Raw genomic sequence first — 18132 nt, 5'->3', positions numbered from 1 at the left:
AAAGTCTTCTCACACAGGTCACATTGATAAGGTCTCTCCTCAGTGTGGGTAAACATGTGCTGTTGTAAGTGTGCGTCTGTTGTAAACTCTTTGCCACACTGTTCACAGCAGTACACATCATGTCTGGTGTGAATGCGTAGGTGTGTATTTCGGTACCCTCTCTGGCTGAAAGTTTTTCCACAGATGTCACAGCTGTATGCCTTAATTCCAGAGTGGGTAACTAGATGCCTCTGTAAGTGGCTACTGTGAGTAAAAGCTCTGCCACACTGATCACAGCTGTATACTTTAACTCCACTGTGGATGAGTTGGTGTTTTTTTAGGGAACCCTTCAAGGAAAAAGACTTTCCACACAAGTCACAGCTGAACGGTCTCTCTCCAGTGTGGATGACCTGATGCTGTTTTAGTGAAGCCCTCACAGTAAAACCCTTCCCACACTCGTCACAGGTGTGTTTTTTCTCTCCCTTTCTTCTGTGAGGTTTGTCGGCCTCCTGAGAGCGCTGACTTCTGGCTCCATGTTGGTCCTGCAGTGACAGAGATACAAACAGAGGCAGTGAGTGAAATGCAGTCGTGGAACAAACTCAACCTTCAAACTCCATTAACACTAGTTTTAAACCTGAAGGTGGAGCGTGGCACCAAACACCTTAAAGGTCTCTTATCCCCACCTGCTGGTAGTTCTAACACATTACATCCAACCTGCTGTTAAAGATAATTCATGACTGTTCAAGCACTAAAATCATGCCCATCCCTCCTGATTGTACACACACACACACACACACACACACACACACACACACACACATTATTTTATAATTGTGTGGATGCCTTAACAGGCCCTGTTTCTCTTTCTTCTTTATTATTATTCCGGGTGTTTCCGTACACTTTTTGCCGTGGATCTACTTCCACAATTTTTGTGCTATTTTCACCGTTCAAACTCTAAACTGTTCTGCTCTTTCTGCTAATGCCGGCTATGACTTTTGGTGTTTATTACTATTATACTTTTTAAAATATTACACTTTTTTCCTTTAATTTGTCCCATTGAAATGAATGGGAAACTTCCACAATTCTGCTAAAACTTTCTTGTCTTTGAAACTTAACTACTGCCTCATACTTTCACCTAGAAACTTCATTCAAACTTTAAAATGTTCTCAAATGATTTGGCTATTCCTGTATGATTCAGCTTTTTCAGATCTTCTACCGTTTTAATCTTATCCCTCTTTGAGTTTTCAGTTGCAAAATTGTGATTTTTCAGAAAATACATGCGTTGCTATGGTTGCTATGCAATTAACTCAGAGGGGACAGTGAAACTGTTTGAATTTTCTCTTCATGTCCAAACAACGTCTTGCTACTCGCTCAATTTCCACTCAAGCCCCACAAATTATACATCAAAACGTAGGTATTTTTGCTGGCTTTCAGAAAATGTCACTATCATTGTTGTGGGACTCATAGATATTTTGCAAATCTCCTCAGAGTAACACAAAGTCAGAAAACTCTCCATATAAACTCAATGGAGAGTTTGTTCAAAATCACCGCTGGATTTCTCTAATGAGAGGCATTTTCAAATTGTCATATCTCCTTAACGAAGCGAAGTTAAGACATGAGGCTTGTCCCCGTATATGTTCAGACACTCCTGACGCTCACAATTCAAGAATTTCTTTCTCACCTATTACCGTTCTGAAATGAGTTGGACTTGTTTGAGGGTAGGAAATTTGTCCCTCGCTCAGATTTCATCAGATTTCAATCTCTGGAAATGAACCACTTTTTTCTCTCGTCATATCTTTTTGATGGATTTCCACAGAGCCCTGAAAATTTCCATGACTGTTCACCAAAGCCTGCTGTTTCTTACGGTGAAAGAATGATTTTGATGCTCCATATAGATTTAGAGTTACCAAAGGTTGTTTGAGCGCAAGTCAAGGCAGTTTTTGCTTCGCCTCTACTCAGTTACAGTGTATTACAAGTCATATATCTTTAAGAATTTATGTTTTATCTCTGAATTATGAAGACCTGAAGATTCCCCCATCTCTTCTGAATAAAACGATGCCTGAATGACCGTTCTAGCCTCTACGGTTAGGAAATTATGGCCATTTGTTCGAGGGGAATCCTGAATGTCAGAAATACACTGAAGAAAACTCACACCTCTCTCTGTGTCTGTGTGTGTAAGGGCTGACTACAGCAGGTGCAGCTAATTTAACTGACCTACATATACCAAGCCCAGACTCTCCACAGCTCCTGTTCCCTTTACTGTCTGTGTATGTGTGTCTGTGTATCAATATTTCTCCTATGTTTAGGTATTACTCCTCAATCATAGTATTTCTGCTAAAGCAAAGTACTTCTACTACATCTAAGTACTTTTGCCAAATCATAGTATTTCTGCTAAATCATAGTATTTCTGCCAATTCATAGTATTTTTGCAAAATCATGGTATTTGTGCAAAATCATGGTTTTGGGGCCAAATATTTCTGTTATTTTATAATATATGTGCTGAATATATTATATGTGCCAAATCATAGTATTTATCCCAAATTATAGTATTTATGCCAAATTACAGTATTTCTGCTAAAACGCAGAAATAGTACCTTTTAGCAGGAATTTCTACCAAAAGATAGTACTTCTGCTAAATCAGAGTATTTCTGCTAAACCAGAGTATTCCTGCCAAATCATAGTATTTATACCCAATCATAGTATTTCTGCTAAATCATAGCATTTGTGCCAAATCATGGTATTTGTGCAAAAACATAGTATGTCTGCAAAACCATAGTATATCTCTTATGTTATAGTATTACTACTAAGGCATAGTATTTCTGCCAAATCATAGTATGTGTGCCAAATCGCAGTATTTGTGGTAAAACATAGTATTTCTGCCATATTGTGGTATTTGTGCAAGAACATTGAACTGTTATGTTATAGTATTACTACTAAGTCATAGTATTTCTGCATTGTTATAGTATTTGTACTAAAACGTAGTATCTCTGCCAAGTCATAGAATTACTGCAATTTCATAGTTTTTTTTAGGAAATCTGTTATGTTATAGTATTTCTACTAAGTCATAGTATTTCTGCCAAATCACAGTATTTGTGCCAAAGCATCGTATTTGTATGGAGTCATAGTATTTCTTCTAAATCATAGTATTTCAATCAAATCTCAGTAGTTGTTGTTAAAACGCAGTATTATTGCCAAATCATAGTATTTGTACCCAATCATAGTATTTCTGCTAAATCATAGCATTTGTGCCAAATCATGGTATTTGTGCAAAATCATAGTATGTCTGCAAAACCATAGTATATCTTTTATGTCATAGTATTACTACTAAGGCATAGTATTTCTGCCAAATCATAGTATTTGTACTAAATCATAGTACTTGTGCCAAATCATAGTATTTGTTGAACATCATAGTATTGGAACCAAAACATAGTATTTGTCCCAAAGCATCGTATTTGTATGGAGTAATAGTATTTCTTCTAAATCATAGTATTTCAATCAAATCTCAGTAGTTGTGTTAAAATGCAGTATTATTGCCAAATCATAGTATTTGTACCCAATCATAGTATTTTTGCCAAATCGTGGTATTTGTGCCCAATTAATAATTCTGTTATGTTATAGTATTACTACTAAGTCGTAGAATATCTGTTATGTTATAGTGTATCTGCGGAATATAGTATGTGTGCCAAATCGTAGTATTTACACCAAATCACAGTATTTTTGCTAAAACATAGTATTTCTGCCATATTGTGGTATTTGTGCAAGAACATTGAACTGTTATGTTATAGTATTACTACTAAGTCATAGTATTTCTGCGTTGTTATAGTATTTGTGCTAAAACGTAGTATCTCTGCCAAGTCATAGAATTAATGCAATTTCATAGTTTTTTTTTAGGAAATCTGTTATGTTATAGTATTACTACTCAGTCATAGTATTTCTGCCAAATCATAGTATTCGTGTGAATTTGTATACTGTAATATCACTGTATTATGTAGTGGCTAAGTAGGGGCTGTTTACTAAGTGCATCAGTGTAAATAGGTCATCTCTTGTGTTGGAGTGCCCTCTTGTGGCGCCTTTTGGGTAGTGCCTTACTAAACGGGAACCCTGTAAAAAGTGGCATCAGACTGATTTGTAGTGGAGGAATTTGTTACCAGTTTTCTTAATCTTTAATCTGTATGCATGTTGTAATGCATACCCTGTTCTTAATCATAGAAACCACACCATATCACCTCTCCACATCCTCCTACTGTATGCCATACCTCCCTGTACCATCCATCTGACCGCAATAAACTCCACCTGTGGTAATCTAATCCCTGGATGTCAGCCTCTCCTTCTGACCGAGGATAGTTATAGTATTTGAGCCAAATCATAGTATTTGTGCTAAAACATAGTATTTCTTCCAAATCATAGTATTTGTGCCAAAGTATAGTATTTCTTCCAAATCATAGTATAACTGCACAATAAAGGTTCTTGAGCCACATCAGTGTTTGTGCCAAATCTTAGTATTTCTTCTAAATCCTAGTAATTCTGCTCAATGATAGAATTTCTGCTATGCTTTAGTACTTTTTTCCTAGATTGTAGTACTTCTGCTAAGTCAAAGTATTTCATGTAAATCATAGTATTTCTACCAAGTCCCAATGTTTCTGCTAAATCATAAATAATGTTTTAGTACAAATTGTATGATTTGGTGGAACTTTCTGTGTTCCAGCACAAATGCTATGATTTGGCAGGAAAAAAATATTATTTAGTATAAATACTAAGTTTTAGCAGAAATGCTATGTTTAAACTTTAAAAAATTCTGCTATTTCTGCTGATGTGTGTTATGACTTTTGACCATTGAAATGAATGGTACACATTATCAATGTGGTCACTGATTTTGCATGATGGGCTGAGCTGTGCTTTACCTCAGTGAGATAAGCATCTGTTCTCAGACTGGGAGGCCTGGGTTCAAATCCAGCTTATGGCAACGTTTCTTTCACTTAACAGTTAAACTTTTTTTAAACTCTTTTCAACACAAATTTCATTTTATTCACCCCTTTTCAGCAAAATTTTCAGTTTTTTTAACCCCTTTTCAGCACAAATCCAAACTTTATCAGCTCTTTTTCAGCAAAAACCTCTTTTCAGCAGAATTCTGCTCATTCAACTCTTTTCAGCAAAATTATCAGTTTTTTCTGCTGTTTTCAGAAAAAAACTCTTTTCAGCAGAATTCTGCTCATTCACCTCTTTTCAGCAGAAATTCTGCTGATGGAACTCTTTTCAGCAGAATTTTCACCCCTTTTTTTTTTTGCCCAAATTCTGCTAGCACAATTGTCAATCTCTCCACCTTTTCTTTGTGAGAAAGTGTTTGGCTCAGTGAGCTAAATAGCTGCCCTTTGATCAGGAGGGCCAGGTTCGAATCCTGCTCAGGGCATCTTTTTTTTTTTTTTTTTTTGTTTCAACTTTTTCAGCTTTTTTCAGCAGATATCTTCAGCCGTTAAGGCATCCACACTGCATTTTCGCAGGAAATGCAAATTTTTCTAGTTTAGATTATTTTGTTGTTTCCTATTACATATTTCTATAATTTGTATAGATTTATACAGAATTATTCAGTGATAATAAATCCTATGTTTGTTTATTCTAAAGGAACCCCGTTAGCTTCCACAACAGATGTTGCTCGTCTTCCGTCAAATACTCACATAAAATATTACACAATAAAGTGGATTCAAGATATCCACATAATTTCACTCTTACATCCACAGTGAGGTTTCACAATTGTTCAAATATAAGCAATCAATAATAATAATAATAATAATAATATCAATAACATTGAGGCACATTACACAAATTTCAAAAACAAATCATGTCTTACAATATTTACAACAACTAAAAGCTCTGTAAATCGGCTTTTAAGTGTTCATTGAAGTTTTGAATAATTCTCTAATTTTTTAAGGCAACTTATTCCACTTAAAAGTTGCTCTAAATGTAACAGTTTTACAAAACGTTACTTTTAACTCGAGCATTTACTAAATTGCAGCTTGTTGAAAACTGTGTAATATGATGATGTATTTCATCTGGATACTGCAGCTGAGCAGAATAAATGTGGTGTGTTTAACAGAATTGCTTTCTTTAGAACTACAAGTAAGCCAGAGAATATTTTAGCCTGTACAGGAAGCCAAGAAAGGTTATTATGCATTTTATCAATATTAGTATAGTATGAACATCTTCACACTAATCTGGACGCCTTATTCTGGACTAACTGAAGTCTGTTAAGATCTGTCTTATTAGCTGCTGACCAAATGATTGAACAATACTCCAGATGAGACATTACTAGTGCATTAATGACATCTTTCATAATGAAGAAGTGATACACAAAGAGCATTTCATAGCCATAGCTATGCCTTGTCGGCAGAGTTATGTGACATTAGTGATGTTTGTACTTTCAGCGTTAACTTGGTTTTAAAGCCTTTAAAATATACGCCGTTCAATAGTCGACCTTAATCTGACAGAGAATGTGATGATTTTGTGGATAATTAAAGTCAGTCATATATCCACAAACACAACAAGCTGAAAGTCAGTGATGCTGCTCGGTTTGCAGTCCTGAACATCACGGCACAAGCAGGATCCACTGCACTGTTAATGTGAGCTGTGTTATATTGCTGCCTCTGTTCGGTGGTGTCGAGCCAAACGCACTTTAACGTGTGTTTGAACGAGCTGACGGTTCACTCGTTAAGCTGAAAGAAAGATGCTTTAATCACAGCAGTCACACATGTGTCCACTGCACCATCTGGAACTCTTCTTGTTTACACTCGTAATAACACAAACACTAAATCCTGCTTCTCTGGTGCTGTTGTGTAGCAGTGTGTACACCTGAGACTGTCACCTGTCTGTCTGTCCTGCACTCTCTCTCTGTTTCTTTCTCTCTGATTGTGGAATAAAAGTATGAACATGTGTTTATAAGTTACACTTGTGTTTGAATCCTGCAGCTTATCACACATTTGATTTCCATGTGTGACGACTGCAAGTGTCCAGAGTGAGGACAGACTGAGGGACCCACTGCTGCACATCATTTGTGAGGCTTTGCAGCCCTGATGATCCACCAGGAATAACTCAGCAGTGTGTGAGGAAGAGGAGGAGGAAGAGCCAGCAGCAGCTGACAGATTGAGAGAATAGACAGACTGTTCCCTGTTTGTGAAGGACTGCTAGGAAAGTTTAACATAACTGTCTGTGCTGAATCAGTCTTATTAGGTAATGTTCAAATAATGTGATCATCCCAGTGTTTCCAGTGTGGGAGAAAGTACTCAGGGCCTTCAAGTTACACACTATGAAAGGCAGCAACAAGTTTAATGTTCAGAAACCTAAAGTCTGTATCAGCAGCAGAATGGAGCTAAAAATAAATGTTGGTTTCAGTTCTATGAAGCTTTGAGTATTTTGGATCAGTAGCTGCTGTGTTTGTTGCATCACATTGCTGTAACTGTTTATATGCTTTATATATTCTGAGCTAAGTTGATCTATAGTGTTACATCATATTCTATAAGGATGTTATGTGTTTGTAGACTTTCTGCCCAGTTTGACCCATTTAGCAGAAGTCAGCCTGTTTAAGGCTCTGATATCTATTCTGTGTGACTTAAAGCAGTTATGACATGGTCTGATTTTCTCACCCAATAAAGGAATATTTCATATATCAGTCGACTCTTCATTCTATCAGACACAGTTATCACAGCTCCTACATTTGCTTTTTACACATATATGTAAGCACTGAGCCAAATTTTGTACCAACATATTAAAAGAACAATATTTGTCTCTTATATATGATACATCTGTATACACACTGTCACAGATACTTGTCTGTGAGTGAAGTGATTAATATAATAACTATAATATTGGCCATATCATATTTACATTACCACAGTGAGATGACTTTAGTCTCATGAACAACATCAGCTAATTGTTATTTACAGCTAATCTTAAACGACTGTTCAGCACAGAAATGAAGCCCAACAATCATGTTTCACAGTCCTGTGGTCTCAGCCTCAGATACTCATCAAATCACACAGAGCTCATGTAGAAACAAATGAACTAAATATGTTCTCCTTCATTTCTGTCAAACAAAGCTGTATGAAACGTTTCCAGCTGTTAGTATCATGGTTGCTAGGCAACCTGGGCAGCGCGACGGAGGCTAGACGTCCCATTTCACGAGCCTACGAGCCTCGCACTTCGGCCTTAGCGGTCTTTGAGTACGCGGCCCTTGAGGACTTTAAAGCTGCAGAACCTGAATCGGGATACAGCCATGATGATCTCCAGCCTCGTGCTCGCCAACATTCTCACCTGAGTTAAGAAGACGATCACTGAAATGGTCTCAGCAGGTCCTTTGATGACAGCAATGAAATGCAGTGGTAAGGCTTTTTGGGGATTAAGTTCGTTTTCATGGCAAAGAAGGACGATGCAGTTCATCTGATCACTCCTCATAACATTCTGGAGTGCAGGCAAAATGCTATTATAAAAACTTAAGCAGCAACTTCTCCAGGTTCCAATATTTATGCAATTCTCAAACCTTTTGGCCACGACTGTATAACCTCTTCTGAAGTTTAGTGGATATTATACATGGTTATGCTCAGGATGTGTCGGCCAGTTTCCACTGGAAACGCCTTTTGGTTAAACTGTCAGCGAGGAATTTGCATTTGCACTGTTACATTTTTATATAACTTTAATGCACATAAACAACAGCTGCTTGTTTCAGTGAAAATACATTGATGGGTTTTTAATAAAGTTGTGCAGCTGTAAAGTATTTTGTCTGGTGTCAATTCTATCGTCAGCTACATCGTTATGGCAAATATTCAAATGTATATGGTGATAAATATCTTTGGTCATATGGTCCTGCTCTGTCTGTCACCTTCTGTGTTGAGCTCATTGTTTCCTCTGTAGTGGCTGAGCTGAGTCCAAGTAGCTGAAAATGTTCCTCTGCTGCTCCGTCAGACTCTCCTCCTCCTGCTGATCAGCTGGGACACAAAACAGATCTTTGTTAGGCTCCACACTGCACTGAAGAGTCAAAGTGTCTCATATGTTCATCTGACAAGTAAAAGAACACATTTTTGTTTCCTGAGGTGGGCAACTTGTTGGAAACAAACACAAAAGGTTTGAGCGCTGATACCTGCCATTGCTGCCATTGAAAGATGCAACGCCAGCAATGTGGATTGGTTTGAGTCTTGACAATCCACATTGCTGGCATCTTTCAATATGTTTGAATGCACCAGTGTAAGTGCAGCCACTCAGACTCAATGTGTTCATAGAAACAGGTGCACATGTGTCACGAGTTCATCCAGCAGTAGCTATGGTACTTGGCCACAGGGGGCAGCAGTGGACTGACCTGCATTTGAGACTGCTCCAGCTGCTGTGTGACAGTCAGTAGATCTGCTACAAATTGCAGATCATATGCAAGTTTTGGAAATGACATTATAAATATTCCTAACTTAGCCACGGCAGCCATGTTGATGTATTACCTATATTGGCTGAAAATGTTCATTTGCAGAGAAAAGACACAGGCAGACTGTGCTTACAGGACAACAACAACAACAATCTTTATTTATACAGCACATTTAAAAACCAACGGCATGCCAAAGAGCTTAACATAAAACAAATTAACACAAGTATAATCAGAGTCATAAAAATAAAAGTGTAGAATTATGTTCACAGGAAAAAGCCACCAATAGAAAAAATATAACTATAGCACATAGCTATAGCACAATATAACTGTGCCATCAACACACAATGGGGATAAGACATACACAGCGCAAATAAAAAGCAACATAGGAAAATTAGTAAAATAAATCACTGCAGACAAGGCCAGCATTTAACCGGTAGAAAACGCAAGATTAAACAAATACGTTTTAAGCCGTGATTTAAAAGATTGAATAGAGTCAGACGCCCGAATGCCAATGGGAAGGTTGTTCCGCAACTCTGGTGCGGCCAGGGCAAACGCTCGATCACCTCTAGACTTCAGCCGAGATCTAGGCTGCACCAACAGTAACTGTGAGGATGATCTTAAAGCCCTAGCAGGAACATATAAGCTTAAGAGTACCTTAAGATAGCTCGGTGCTGTGTTATTAGTGATTTTAAAAGTAAACAGCAGAATTTTAAATTGGATACGGTATTTCACAGGAAACCAGTGCAAATCAGCTAGGACGGGAGTAATGTGGGCAAACTTCTTAGTTTTGGTTAGAATGCGTGCAGCAGCATTTTGGACTGTCTGTAAACTATGGAGGAGGCAGAGTGGAGTCCAAAATAGAGTGAATTGCAGTAATCCAGCCTCGAAGTTACAAAGACATGGATGAGTTTTTCCAGGTCTTTATGCGGGATATACTGCCTGGCCTTAGAAATAAGGCGGAGTTGGTATAAACTGGATCTAACAACAGCAGACACTTGTCTATCAAGTTTAAATGAGCTGTCAAGTAACACGCCCAAATTCCTAACAGTGTCGGAAAAGGAGTTAGTGAGAAAACCAAAAGCATCACGAAGTTTGGCACGAAGGACGTCACTGCCAAAGACCACAATTTCAGTTTTCTTATCATAAAGGATAAGAGTATTTGCCAGGAGCCATTGTCTGACCTCACACATGCACTCTCGAAAACTATTCAAGGACAAAGCTAGGTCATCATTTAACTCAAAGTAGATCTGAATGTCATCAGCATAATAATGAAAAGCGATGTGATATTTCTCAAAGATAGCGCTTAGTGGAAGCATGTACAATGAGAACAGAGTAGGGCCTAACACAGATCCCTGAGGGAGACCACAACAGACAGGTACAGCGAAGGAAGAGGAAGTGGCCAAGTGAACCGAGGAGAGCCGATTGGACAAGTATGATTTAAACCAATCCAAGGCAACACCCTTGATGCCTACAGTGTGCTCAAGTCTCGCCAATAGGATTTTATGATCAACCATATCGAAAGCCGACGATAAATCCAATAGCACTAGGACCGAGGAGCGTCCATTGTCAGCCATTAGTAGAAGGTCATTGAGAACTCGGAGCAGCGCTGACTCAGTGCTATGATGTGGTTTGAAGGCCGATTGGAATTTATCATTAATGCTATTCTCATCCAGGTAGGCCTGGAGTTGAAGCAACACTATCTTCTCAAGAATTTTGGCCAAGAACGGAAGCTTGGAAATCGGCCTATAGTTCGCATAATCATTATAATCGAGGTTCCTTTTTTTAAGAAGAGGCTGAATTATAGCATGTTTAAAGGCTGATGGTACGCAACCAGAGAGCGAAGAAGAGTTCAAAAGGGACAATATACTAGGTCCAATTGCACTAAAACAGTCCTTAACTATACGAGATGGAAGAACATTATATACGAGATTAGTATTGTTCAGTTGTTCAACCAGACGCTTAAGAGTAGGGAGTGAAACGGGTTCAAACTGATAGAAGGAAGAGGAACAGTCAGGGGTAAACGCAGGGCCTGTCATAGCAGATTGAAGAGATGAGACTTTATCTAAAAAAATAATTTAAAAATTGTTCGCAAAGAACCGTGGAGCACGGCAGCGGCATAGTGGGGCAGGGGTTGACCACAGAGTTAAAAATTTTAAATAAAATTCGAGGATTGTTACCATTGGTAGAGATAATTTTTGAAAGAAAAGCTGCTTTAGCCATTTTGGCAGCAGTTTGAAACTTCAAGCGACTAGTACGTAGGATGTCGTAAGATGCCTGGAGTTTATCTTTCCTCCACCTTCTCTCATCCCGCCGACACGCACGTCGTAGAGCGCGAACAGAGTCACTTAACCAACATTGTGAGTAAGTTCTGGGGCGCTTAATTTTAATAGGTGCCACAGTGTCGAGGATGGAGGAACATGTAGTTAACAGGGTATTGGCAAAATTCTCAACCATATGAGGGGTAAGACAATCTGACGTAATAGATGCAGAATACACAAAAGAAGCAGAGAATTTCACCACAGCATCAGCATTAACAGTACGCACATCACATAATAACATGTAATGTTATTATGTGATGTTACTGAAATCATCATGAATAACAGGAGTGGTGATTCCTGTAACTTTGTGTATATAATGTGGCATTTCTTACTGATGTAGGCCAAAAATAAATACATAAACTGAGCACCTGATGGCTTTCAACTTTTGTTGTCCATCTTCCATTGGTTTGAATTTTGCGCTCCAGTACAAACACAAATCCCCCAACCCGAGGATCAGCACAATTAACCTAACAGACCTACACCTTAGTTCACAGATTCACTTTGTCTAAGGTTGATTTCTGGGATTTCACACAACCCAGGATTCAGATCGTGAATCCATGATGGGCTTGGATTTACATCATTATAAATGAAATGTGCTCTACTTGGAAGCAGCCGGCCCCGCCCCTTTTGACGGGTTGTGTGAGACTTTAAATCATCAAACTGTAAATTATAAATTTAAATTGTTATTGATCCTTTACCCCGAGTCCTAAAGTGTAGATTTATTTTCTTACTCTTCTTATATTTATTGTTTGTTTACTTGCACCGCTGTAACTGCAGCCTCGTCGTCTCGTTTCTCTATATCCTGGACTGTCTGTAGCGGAGATGACAATAAAGTTTACTTTGACTTCAGCAGCGCGCAGGCGCACCGAGGGCTCTCGCGCTCACTTTATAGAATTTAGAAAAAACATCGGTGCAGATTATAAGTCTGTATCATAATATCTGTTTGTTGTTTTTATTTTGTTTTGCGAGTTGGTTATTAGATGCTGCTCCAGCCAGCCAGAGACTCCCCGCCGCCCCGCCCTCTCCTCCCTGTGCCGCCAGCAGCAGGCGCACCTCGCAAACGGAGGGCGCCCTTACTCCCAGCAAATGGCTGATAGAAAACCGATCGGTGCCTACGAATTTCCCAATATGCGCTGGCATGACGTCGGGGAAGCATGGGTACGACCGATTCTTTTATTTATTTTTTTCCAATGCCCGTGATGCCCCCCCCCCACCACGATGCATTCTATTGGTTTGCACACTTACACACACCCAGCTGTGGTTTCCTGTTTTGCTGGACTCTGGAGAGCCCCGCCTTTAACGCTCTTCTCTCACAGAGAGCAACAGAAAACTTGGAAAAACTCCAGATTGACTGAACTCAGTTCAAAGTTACCTTGACACCTTTAGATGTGAGACGTAGTGATGGTCCGCTTGAAGCTGACGCTCCGGTGCGTGTGTCAGAAAGATCAACGCGCTGCTTCAGAAGCACCGTGTCGAGGCTTGATTCGTTTGGCCAGAGTCACGTGATCAGTGACGTCTGAAGCTTCGTTTAGAACGTACCTTTTTTTAAATCGAACTTTATTGAAACACACTGAGTATACAACATACAAACAGATGAAGTTTACAAAAGAACAGAACATGAACATACAGAACCAGGAGTAAAAAAATTATGATATGAGTAGGCGAAAAAAATCAACATATTGTAACGTGCAGTGGAGATGAAGCCAGCCGCGGAGGTGTGCAGGTGGATAGCGAATGAGCAACAGCTTCTGACTTTCCAAAAAGTACTCATTTATTTACAATATCAAAAATAAAAGTGCTACCTCTACCACACATTACTAAAGAGCACACTAGTCCGCGTACACACGGGAGCATCCATTACAGGAGGAGTGCGAAGAAGAACAAAAAGGGGGTGACACCAGTCGTGAGACAGGAGGCGCCGCCATGTGGTGATACACTGCATTACAATAGCAACTGTTACATAGTCCCCCCCTGGTGAGAAAAAGGCTGTCCTCAGCCGTACACAGCTGAAAAAGCACACACCACACCTAACAGTACCCTATACATAGAGGTTACAACTAAGATTGGTGCACACACACAGGGCAAAAGACCATTTAAAAATGAAATTGGTGAAAATAAGACGAATATGTACAGTGGAAAATCAGTTTTCTTAGTTTTTTTCACTTTTTTCTTTTGTTCTTTTTTTTCTAAGTAAATGCCAAGAATGAACCTTAACCCACGAAAGAGCCATAAAACTGGATTAAGTAGAGCAAACTGAAACATCTACATATCATGACTCAAAGTAGCAATGCAACAAGACAGCATCAAACAGGTTTAACCAAAACATTTCACTTCAGATCAAGCCTGGTTGTGTGAAAATCATTAGTCCATCTTTTGTTGCTCCAGCCAGACGTAACTCTGGGGCAACGTCTGGGCCTGAGATTGTAATGTCCACCAGCAGCTGGGTGCTGGACAGATCTGGGTGAAACACTCTCTGGAACAGCGCCCACACCAGAAGAAGAGTGAATGTCCGGTAAATCAAAGGGGAATGGCTTAGAGTCAATGTCAGTGTCTGCAGGGGGGCCAGGGTGGGCCTGAGAGTCAGAGTTCAGACCCTCTGCGGTCTCTCTCTCAGCAGGCAATGAAACAGAATGTTCTTTGGAAGTGAGAGAGTCCTAGGTATGGAACGGTTGCATGTTCACAACATGATAAACACCTGCATCCACACCGGAGTCCACCCAAGTGAGCCTGTAATTAACATCACTGAGTCTCTGAGATACACACAATGGTCCCTGAAACAGTGGTGCAAGTTTAGCAGTAAAGTTAGACTGAGCGTCTGACCTGGGGTGCGTCTTAACTCTCACAAGGTCACCAACACGAAACGTGGCATGTCGATGTCTCAAGTCATAGTAATGTTTTTGTCTGTCATGGCTATAGTCCAAAGCTGCTTTGGCGTGGTCGTGAGCTTCCTGCAGGGAGGCTCTCAGAGTCTCAGGGTAAGGCACACCCGGTTCATCAACACCTGCTGTAGAAGGCTGAGTGATAAGGTCAAGCGGGGTGTCTAACTCACGACCATAAAGCATCATGGCAGGAGTCATACCTGTACTGTCATGGGGGGCGGTGCGCAGAGCAAAGCAAATCTGAGGGAGAAACTTGTCCCATGATGTGTGCTTATCACCTACATAAGCGCGGATTGCAGTTTTCAGAGTCCGGTTGACGCGTTCAGTAGCATTTGTCTGAGGGTGATATGCCGTAGTGAGTCTGTGCACCGAGCCTAAGGCAGAAACAACATGTTCAAAAAGCTCACTCATAAAAGGAGACCCTCTGTCAGAAATGAGGTAAGTGGGTGTACCATGCCTAGCAAAAATGTCAGTGACGAATTTACCAGCTGCTACCTGAGATGTAGCTTCTTTGACAGCACTGGCTTCAACCCATTTAGTCAAATAGTCAACAAACACGATCAAATAAGCATTACCAGTGGGGGTGCGGGGAAGTGGCCCAACAAAATCCACACCCACATACTCCCAGGGTTTCTGGGGGACAATGGGAACCATAAGACCGGCTGCTTTTTTCTGACTTGGCTTGGTGAGTTGGCACACTGAGCATGAAATCACATAGCGTTTCACATCAGCTGCCATTTTGGGCCAGAAAAACTTAAAACGCAGTCTAGCCAATGTCTTAGAAACACCCAAGTGACCTGCTGTGGGGTGGTCATGGTAATAGTCCAGCAAGGTGCCTCTCATGGAAGTAGGGGCAAACAGTTTCAGCTCTTTCAAAGGGTGCAAAGCACATGTGGACTTGGGTTCTCTGTGATACAAAAGAGAGTCATACACAACATACTGTAACAAGGTGGCATTGTCCGAGCTGTTCAGAGAGTCTGCTTCAATGTCTCTGAGGAGTGGACCTGTGACATGATCGTCTAACTGCAGCGGTCTCAATTGTGAACGGTCAGCCAGAATGACGGGGGGCAGAGTACGAATGTCCAGGCTGCCCATAACAGCATGATCTGGTAAAAGATCAGTCGGCCTGTCACAGGTCAGAGGCAAAGGGTTGAGTGACAGTGCGTCGGGAACTTTGTTCTGTGCACCAGGTTTGTGCACTATTGTGAAATCAAAGTCCTGCAAACGAAGTGACCAGCGGGCGAGTCGGCCCGTTGGGTTTTGACGAGACATGAGCCACCTGAGACTGTTGTGGTCAGTGAAGATAGTAACATGAACACCTTCAACATACGGGCGGAAGTGTTCCAGAGCCCATATCACAGCGAGGCACTCCTTCTCTGAAGTGCAGTAGGGGAGTTCAGCTTTGTGAAGGGAGCGACTAGCAAAAGCCACAACGTACTCACGACCCTTGTCATCCTTTTGCATCAACACTGCCCCAAGACCAATGTCACATGCATCGGCGTGAATGGAAAAGGGACGGTTGAAGTCTGGAAATGACAGGATCGGGGCTGATGTGACATGATCCTTCAAAGTGTCCATGGCCCTTCGACAGCTGTCGTCCCAGTGGAAAGCATTGTCCTTTCTGGTGATGGCGTGAAGAGGTTCGGCATGGCGGGCATAATTCTGAATGAAGCGTCGATAATAGCCAGTCAAGCCAAGGAACTGACGGACGTGTTTCACTGAGGTTGGGGTATCAAACTCCTTAACCGCCTTTACTTTGTCCGGATCGGGCTTAACACCTGATGATGTGATGCGGTACCCGAGAAAGGTGAATTCATCGAGGCAGAATTGGCACTTTTTGAGCTTCAATGACAAGCCAGCAGCCTGGAGTCTGCCCAGCACCTCCTCAAGATCCACTAAGTGCTGTTCAAAGGTAGGTGAGGCGATAACAATGTCATCCAGGTAGACTGCGCACGTTTTGTAAATGAGGCCAGCAAGCACACAGTTCATGAGTCTCTGAAAAGTTGCAGGTGCGTTGCAGAGCCCAAAGGGCAGCACCCGAAACTGGAAGAGACCGCAGTGAGAGATGAAGGCAGTTTTAGGGTTCGAGTCCTCTGCTACAGCAACCTGCCAATAGCCTCGCGCTAAGTCCAATGTCGAGACAAACTTTCCTCTTGCCAGAAAGTCCAAAGACTCATCTACACGAGGCAGGGGATAAGAGTCTTTTCGGGTAACTTGATTGAGCCCTCGAAAGTCCACACAAAACCTTGGTTCCGTGGCCGCTCTATTTACAATGACTACAGGAGCTGCCCAAGGGCTTGTGGAAAGTTCAATGATGTTGTCCTTCAACATTTGTTGCACTTGTTCTTCAATCACACGTTTCTTAGCAGGTGACGTGCGATAGGGTGGGAGATTGACAGGTGTTGCATTGCCAGTCTATGGTGTGCTCAGTGAGAGCCGTTCGACCAAGTTGACCATCAAACAAGGAGCTAAACTTGCTGAGCAGATTTAGTAAAGCATCCTTGTTGTTCTCTGAGAGACTTGCTTCAGACAGTTTGGCTGTTAAGTCTGAGCGAACCAAGTCCAAAGACATCAGTGTTCCAGGTGAATGTGAGTAATCATTTTGAAGGTCCTCTTCATTGTCTGCGAGTGGGCAGGGGATGTCCTCAATGTAGACTGTTCTAGTGGGAATGTGAATAGAAACAGAAGCTCTTGCCATAAAATCCATTCCCAGAATGAAAGGAGAGGACAAATCTGGTATTATGGCAAAACGCTGGTAAAAGTTCTTGTTCATGAATCCAATATTGAGCCAAATAACACCAACAGGGATACAGGGAGCATTATTGGCGAGGTTAAGTGCAGGACCATTCCACTCACTTGTGTTTCTAGGGTAAGAGTCATTTACTTGAATGAGATCTGTTCGTACAGCCGAGAGGGAAGCACCTGTGTCGAGGGTAGCATCCACAGATGAAGCATTGAAGTTCACTTTCGTTCTTAGTGGGGTATTCCAGTGGACTTGTGAAAAATTGTCTTCCAAGTGTCCAAGACTGTGTCCACCCTGTAGTGAATCGGGCGTGTGAGGCTCCGTTAGTAACTGGGGGAAGGTTGGCCTCTGTGAAATGTCCTCCCCCCCGCCGTAGTTTCCCGACTGCCTGTATTGTGGCTGGGATGTGGTGCTGCTTAATTCCCCCTTTTCATGGCCAGGGTCAGAGGGGCCAGGTGCTGGCAATGGCTGGACTGGGCCATGCCTAGCGGTGTTCGAGGCTCGTTGTGGCAAATGAGGTTGGGTGTTACAGTTTGGGCAGGTGCGTGTAGTGAACCCTGGCTGAGAGCATTTGAAGCAGTAAGGTTCAGGCTTATAGTTGTCTTTGCTACATAAAGCAGGCTGTGGTCTTTGTGGTCCAAGCACTGAGTGAAGCTCATGAGCGCGTAGCAGCAGGTCCATTACAGAAGTGACATTAGCGCCATACAGGGCAACTCTGTATTTTTCGAGAGCATGTTTACTAATTAGGTCAATTCTGTCTTTTTCAGGTGGGGGGCTCTTCAGTTTGTCAAACTCACTCAACATGTGGGCGACAAA

General features: G+C 41.3%; 1 protein-coding gene and 1 long non-coding RNA gene across 1 annotated transcript; both read right to left on the bottom strand.

Annotated features, from left to right (window-relative positions):
- The window catches only part of LOC146577177 (protein NLRC3-like), a 311857-nt gene that overhangs the window by 216234 nt on the left and 77491 nt on the right, over positions 1-18132 (bottom strand).
- LOC146577181 (uncharacterized) lies at positions 405-13138 on the bottom strand. Its single transcript, XR_014889249.1, has 3 exons — positions 13067-13138; positions 8846-8951; positions 405-521 (listed from the first exon to the last, which is right to left on the bottom strand). It is a non-coding gene; the product is annotated as an uncharacterized LOC146577181 (long non-coding RNA).

Source organism: Mchenga conophoros, linkage group LG3 (genome assembly GCF_057382185.1).
Source record: "Mchenga conophoros isolate Kocher_MC1m ecotype Shallow Benthic linkage group LG3, M_conophoros_male_GT1.1, whole genome shotgun sequence".
Taxonomy (NCBI): Eukaryota; Metazoa; Chordata; class Actinopteri; order Cichliformes; family Cichlidae; genus Mchenga; species Mchenga conophoros.
The sequence above is the reverse complement of the archived record's forward strand: the minus strand, read 5'-3'. Positions and strand labels throughout refer to the sequence as shown.